This window comes from Arvicola amphibius, chromosome 6 (assembly GCF_903992535.2).
Source record: "Arvicola amphibius chromosome 6, mArvAmp1.2, whole genome shotgun sequence".
Classification (NCBI taxonomy): Eukaryota; Metazoa; Chordata; class Mammalia; order Rodentia; family Cricetidae; genus Arvicola; species Arvicola amphibius.
In genome coordinates this window covers 35,388,367-35,395,632 of record NC_052052.2, presented here as the reverse complement: position 1 = coordinate 35,395,632, position 7,266 = coordinate 35,388,367, and positions in this window count along the sequence as shown.

The window sequence follows — 7,266 nt, the reverse complement described above, 5'->3', positions numbered from 1 at the left end:
ACTACTTAATCTGCAAACAAAGATTTGGTGGAGACCCACTGCCCTGAGTTTATTTTTGACCATCAGAAACACAATAGATATTGTTTCTTCCAACTGTAGATAATAACAATGAAAATACACGACTCTTTCCCCCTGAAAACAGTATAAAAGTCATGGTATGTTCACTCTTCTCCTTGGTATTCTAACGTGACATAAGAGAAGTTAACATATCTAAATTTGGATGTGAATGATGGAGGCGGGAAGAACAAATGTTGAGCTCTGTCATTTTCTTCATCTATCGTCAGGTGGAGGTTCTATGGTGATATGCAAGAAACTCATCAGTATGGCTATAGGAACTGGCCCCCTCAGGCTCCCTCTCCTCAGCTGCCCAAGGAACCAACTGGGGGCGTCTCCCTGGAAACCTGGGAACCCCTCTAGGGTCAAGTCTCTTGACAACCCTCAGGTAGCTCCTTAAATTAAGATATATGCTTCCCTGCTCCCACATCCACCCCCCCTATATCCCAAGCACCCCACTCCTCCGAGCTCCCCCCGTTCTCCCCTCACACCCTTCTCTCCCCATCTTCCCTTGGCCCAGTCTTGCCCAACCCTCAAGTTCCCAATCTTGCCTGGCGATCGTGTCTACCTCCAATATCCAGGAGGATTACTATATCTTTTTTTGGGAGTTCACCTTCTTATTATCTTCTCAAGGATCCCAAATTTATAGGCTCGATGTCCTTTAATTATGGCTAGAAACCGATTATGAGTGAGTACATCCCATGTTCATCTTTTTGGGTCTGGGTTACCTCACTCAGAATAGTGTTTTCTATTTCCATCCATTTGCCTGCAAAATTCAAGATGTCATTGTTTTTTACCGCTGAGTAGTATTGGAGCACCAGACTGAGCTCCCAAGGTCCTGATGAGGAGCAGAAGGAGAGAGAACATGAGAAAGAAAGTCAGGACCGTGAGGGAACCTCCAGCTGGAGACAGATGGGGAAGGTGACTGAGCCCCACATTGGAGCACTGGACTGAGCTCCCAAGGTCCTGATGAGGAGCAGAAGGAGCGAGAACATGAGGGAGAAAGTCAGGAACGAGAGGGGTGCGTTCACTCATGGAGACGGTGGGACAGAACTAATGGGAGATCACCAACTCCAGTTGGAATGGGTCTGATGGATCATGCGACCAAACCCGTCTCTCTGAATGTGGCCAACAGCGGGGGCTGACTGAGAAGCAAAGGACAATGGCTCTGGGCTCTGATTCTTCTGCATGGACGGGCTCTGTGGGAGCCTTCTCAGCTTGGTCGATCGCCTTCCTGGACCTGGGGGGAGTTGGGAGGACCTTGGTCTTGGCATGGAGTGGGGAACCCTGATGGCTCCTTGGCCTTGAGAGGGAGGGAGGGGAGGGGTGGGGGGAGGGGAGGGGGGGGAAGGGGGAGGAGGGGGGGGGGGAAGGGGGGGAGGGAGGGGGGGGGGGGGGGGAGGAGGAGGGAAGGAGATGGAAATTTTTAAATATAAAAAAAAAAAAAACCATGAGAAAAAAAAGAACAAATGTTGATACACATGAATGTATTTGCAAGACAGTGGAGAATAAACGAATGATCTTTACACACTCCCATTTTTCCCACACATTACAAGGTTACAGCAATATCTAGACCTTTGTCTTCTGCCATCTGTTCCATGCTCCCTTTGCTTTGAGAAGGCTCCTTAGAAAGTTATGTTGTCTTTACTTAATGGAATAACCCAAACCTTTATTTTACTTGTATTGGGTTATCTTTTCTTCCACAATTTTTTTTCCAAAGAATGTGAAACAGGACATCCTTCCCCTTCCTTCTTTAGTAAGGACTCTACCAAGGGCGGCTTCCCATAGCAGGCTTAGGGATTTTATCAGATGGTCAATGGCTCCTGGAGGAGTGTCATTTCCCTGTTTAGCATAACTCTATACCCACCCCCGAATATGTACACACACACACACACACACACACACACACACACACGATGTATTTCTATGCAAACCAATGGATCAATATGTTTTCCTGTGGCTTCCTCTGACATCCTTTTTGTTCCTCTGCCATTTCATTTCCTCCCCCACTCCTCAGTTAAAGTATCTCCCCATTTCCCCCCTTCCTTTTTATAGCACCCAGGTCCCGCTATTCCCCTCTCTAGAGCTCCTTCTTTCCCCTCCTCCACAATCCGTTTTCACTTTCTTGGCCCTGAGGGTATTTCAGTTTTTTACATCTAAATCTGAAGAGCAGGGCTAGGAGCAGCAAATGAGAGAACATACCATAGCGGTACACACCTTTAATCCCCGCACTTGGCTGGATGATCTATGAGTTTAAGGTCAGCCTCATGTACAGAGTGAGTTCCAGATCAGCCAGAGTTACACAGCAAGGTCATGTCTCAAAAAAGGAACAAAAACGAAAACGATGCTCTTTGATTTCAAATGTGTAACTAATTATTATCTTAAAAATTGTCCATTTTATTCATGTCATCTGTCCATACTTGTACAATATGTATTTACTATGGAGTCAGGAGTAAAACTGATATGTTCAGTGGTTTCAAAAATGCACAAATATTTAATGTGCATAGATTTTTTCTTGTATTTTTTCTTTAAAAAGGCATGCAAGCTTTTTTGACATTAATTAAGCTACTAAATTTCTCATAGGCATCTTGTCAATGCTGTTAGAAATTTCACAGGTACATAATTATATTGTTTTCTCTCAATGTAGTTTTTTTTTTTACCAGGGACTTTTCATTTTGAAAAAGTAAAAATTAAAAGGTAATTTGAAAATAAGAGGTTTACCTGAGCTATTTGGCCTTTGGAAAGGCATAAATGTAAGTGACTGATATACAATTGCATTGATAGCAAATTCAATTTTGCCAAACTCAAAAATCAAGAACATACTGATGCAATCTACCCGCAGGAAAAAAGAACTCCAGCCACTACGCTCTGTTTTTATGATTTTGCTGTAAGGTTTCCTAAAATCTCCATGGACATTATGGTCACTGTCTGTGCACATCCAGTCACATGGCTTGTCATCATCTTCTCATAGAAACTTTTCTGAATAGTGAGAGCTACATTGCACACACACGCACACACACACACACACACACACACACACACACACACACACACGCACGCACACACACACACACGCACACACACACACACACACAGACAGACACGCACGCACACACACACACACACAGACACGCACGCACACACACACATATATATATACTATATATATATAGTCTCATCTTCTTGCCACTAGATATACCAAAGGAAAAAAAAAAGCCCACAAATACAGAAAACCATAACTGGCATAAATGATCCTGTTATAAGCATAGCTGTTGCATGGACCAGTTGCTTAGCCTCGTTCTTACTTTATCCACATTAAGGGTTAAGCTTAGCATTAGATTGTATTTGGACCCAGAGTGCCTGCCTGAAAATCTTAGCACCTGAACGATGTTGTGAAATATTATTTTAACTAGGCAAAGACGTGTTTGCATTTGTTTAAGATGTATTGTGTTTTTGTTTTACGTTGCCTGCCTAAGGCACCTGAGTTGTCTACTAAAAAGCTGAATGGCCAATAGCTAGACATTAGAGAAATAAGTGGGGCTTGTGGGTGGGAGACAAGAAGTAGGAGGAGGAATCTATGTTCAAGAAAAGAGAGAGACAGGGAAAAGGGGAGAGAGAGAGAGAGAGAGAGAGAGAGAGAGAGAGAGAGAGAGAGAGAGAGAGAGAGAGCGGGAGCGAAGAGAGAGAGCAAGAGTGAAAGAGAGGGGGAGATACCGAGGGCCAGCCAGTCAGTGAGTACGGCATACAAAATGAAAGAAAGGTAAAAAGCCCTGACGTGAAACGTAGGTGGAGAGAAACAGGTTAAATGTAGTGTGGAGCTGTGGGCCAGCTTCCCGCCGCCCAGCTCCTAGCCGCCGGCTAGCTTTACCCGAAATAACATCACACAAATTGTATTCTTTTAAATACTGCCTGGCCCATTATTTCCAGCCTCTTACTCACATCTTGACTAAAGCATATCGAATAATCTGTGTAGCACCACAAAGTGGTGCCTTACCAGGTAGATTCTAGCGTACGTCCATCTTGGGCTGGAGCTTCATCGCGTCTGGCTTCTCTCTGAGGAGAGGCAGGGCAGTCTGCCTAACTTAAGAGAGGCGTGGCATCTGACTGAGCCATCTACCTCACTTCCTTCTTCCTGTTCTGTTTACTCCTCCTACCTAAGGGCTGGCCAATCAAATGGGCCAGGCAGTTTCTTTATTAGCCAATGGGAATCCTCCATCATTTCCCCTTTTTCTGTTTAAAAAAAGAAAGGCTTTAACTTTAACATAGTAAAATTACATATAACAAAACAGTTATCAAGTAAGAATTACAGTTACAATATTTATATCTACTTTATCTTTTATCATAACAAAGGAAAACAACTATAACTATCTATCTATTCTTCAACTCCATCAGAGACTCCAGAAGGACACAATATTACCTAGGTGAACAAGAAGTAAGCTACTTCCAAAACTCTAGAAATGACAGAAGACATCTCACTGCCTGGACAGTCACCCAAAGTTCTTTTGTACTCTTGGGGCATCCATCTTCAGCCTACAGGCCCATAGTTTCCAGCAGACATTTCCATGATCAGGAAATTTCAAAGGCAGTTCAGTCAGTATCTGCTGTGTCCTGCAGAATGTCTCGCAGACTCTTTCTTGAATTAGGAACCCCAAAGAATCATCTCACATTAAGGCAAGTTCAGCAGTCCTCTCTCGTTGGGTTCTTTGTGTCCAGTTTCTACAACAGTCCAGGCAAGAGCAGTTTCTTGCCCAAATGGCTATCAAACTCCATAAGGAGCCTCTTTGATGCCCATTTTCCTCTTGAAGTAGATTGGTGCTGCCAGGAGCTGACGTGTCTCATTGTCATGAACAGTCCTAACTTATTAAAACATTTAAAATGCAATATTCTGTAGTCTTTGAAAGATATGAAGAATGCCTTTTTAACTTAAATATATCTCTATATATCTAGAAAATCTAACTAACATGACTATAAGCTTTACTATTATCAATGATTATCCATTAGCAACCTATATTTCCTAATTATACATTATATTCTTAAAATGAACTACACAATCACAATACCTTAATCAAGATTAGAAATACATATACATATAACAAAATTGACCTTAAAATCCATACCAATGCAAATTATTCATATCTATATCATATCCCCTTTAAATGTAAAAGAATATTTATAAACAATATTTGGGAATATGGGCGCAGTTATTTCTCTCCAAACTGCTTCCTGCTGAATGGGGATGCTGTTAATCAGATCTTTCATAATGTAACCTGTGTGCCAGGTTCATCTTAGTCATCAGTTGAGCGAAGTGATTTTTTGAGGGTATTCATAGCAACCTTTCGGGAGGGCGTGGTCTATCATACCATATTGGGAAAGAAGCAATCCAATGGGTCTCATTTTCTGTAAAAACAAAAGAAGAATCTCTTTTCCAAAGTATCATATCCTTAGATCCAAATTCTGAAGTCAAGATATTTTCAAAATATCTATGTTGGATTAGTTCAGCAGCATTTATAAACAAATATCTTTTAGCAGCTGTTGCTCCTTCCTCAGCATTCAAACAATTCAAAAAGAGCATAATAGCATACAGTATCAAGATTCTCTGTGTATTTTCCATCTTTGTGCAGCTTTATTTTAACCTCTATTTCGTTTATTTTTACTTTTATTTTTTGAGACAGGTTCTCTGTATATCTTTGTCCTGGAATAACTCTGTAGACCAGGCTGTCCTTGAACTCTCAGAAATCCGTCTGTCTCTGCCTCCCCAGTGCTGGGATTAAAGGTGTGTGCTACAACACCTTGAACTCACAGAGATCTTTCCGTCTCTGCCTCCTGGGCATTCGGATTAAAGGTGTCTTCTGCCACACTTTGAAGTCACAGAGGTCAATCTACCTCTGCCTCCCAAGTGTTGGGATTAAAGGTGTGTACCACCACAACAAACTTCTCTCTTTCTTTCTTTTTTGTTTGTTTGTTTTTTAAGAACTTTAACCTTTAGCCTGCATATAATTTTAACACAGTGTAAACCACTTAGACATTTTCTTCGACTTTGAATTTTTCTTTTACTGTATATCTCTCTTTCTGACTACATGAGTCTTTATTTTACCAAACAATATCAGTAGGACTAAAGCCATGACTTTGGCGGCTAGATCCAGCCCATTCCCTAGCTTTCCAGCCTCATGGCAGAGGTACCACAACTCTTTGGCGGTTCAAGGTCCCTGTCAGCAAGCAAGCTGCAACAGTGTTAAACAACAATCAAAAGCTCCATAGTCAGGACCGCCTGCTTGAAAGAGTCAGAGTTTGCCCTGGCAGGATGGCCCAGAAAGCTGGCATTTTAAAACGACACAGCTTTTTTCCTGCTACGGCTGAAAACCGAAAAGCATGCAGTTAATTTTCATCAACAGCATTTAAGTGTTTCGTAGCCGAACCTCTTAAAAGAGCTGCAATGTTTTGCAGCTGAAGCTGAGTCAGGAAGCCTCTCTTAGATGAGAGTGCTTGCTTGCCAGACCCGAAAAATAGAGCTTTACTCTATTCTTTCCCAAGTTTTCTCAAGCTTTCTGCGGATTCCGTTAGCCACGTGGGCGCCATTCTGTAGTGGGGAGCTGCGGGCCGGCTGCCTTCCACTACCCAGCTCCCGGCCGTCGGCTAGCTTATGCCCCAAAATAACAACACACAAATTGTATTCTTTTAAATACTGCCTGGCCCATTATTTCCAGCCTCTTACTCACATCTTGACTAAAGCATATCGAATAATCTGTGTAGCACCACAAAGTGGTGCCTTACCAGGTAGATTCTAGCGTACGTCCATCTTGGGCTGGAGCTTCATCGCGTCTGGCTTCTCTCTGAGGAGAGGCAGGGCAGTCTGCCTAACTTAAGAGAGGCGTGGCATCTGACTGAGCCATCTACCTCACTTCCTTCTTCCTGTTCTGTTTACTCCTCCTACCTAAGGGCTGGCCAATCAAATGGGCCAGGCAGTTTCTTTATTAGCCAATGGGAATCCTCCATCAGTTAAATCAAGTTAAAAGAGCTAGTGCGACAAGCAAAAGATAAGGCCGAGCAGTCATAACTAATAATAAGTCTCCATGTTGTGATTTGGGAGCTGGCTGGTGGCCCAGATGAAAGCCTGCTACAGAATGATCCTGGGCTTTCTACTTTAGATTGAGATATTTACACTTTATGTTGTTTTATAGGGTAGTTAGGAGAGAAAACAAGCAAAAGCTGATC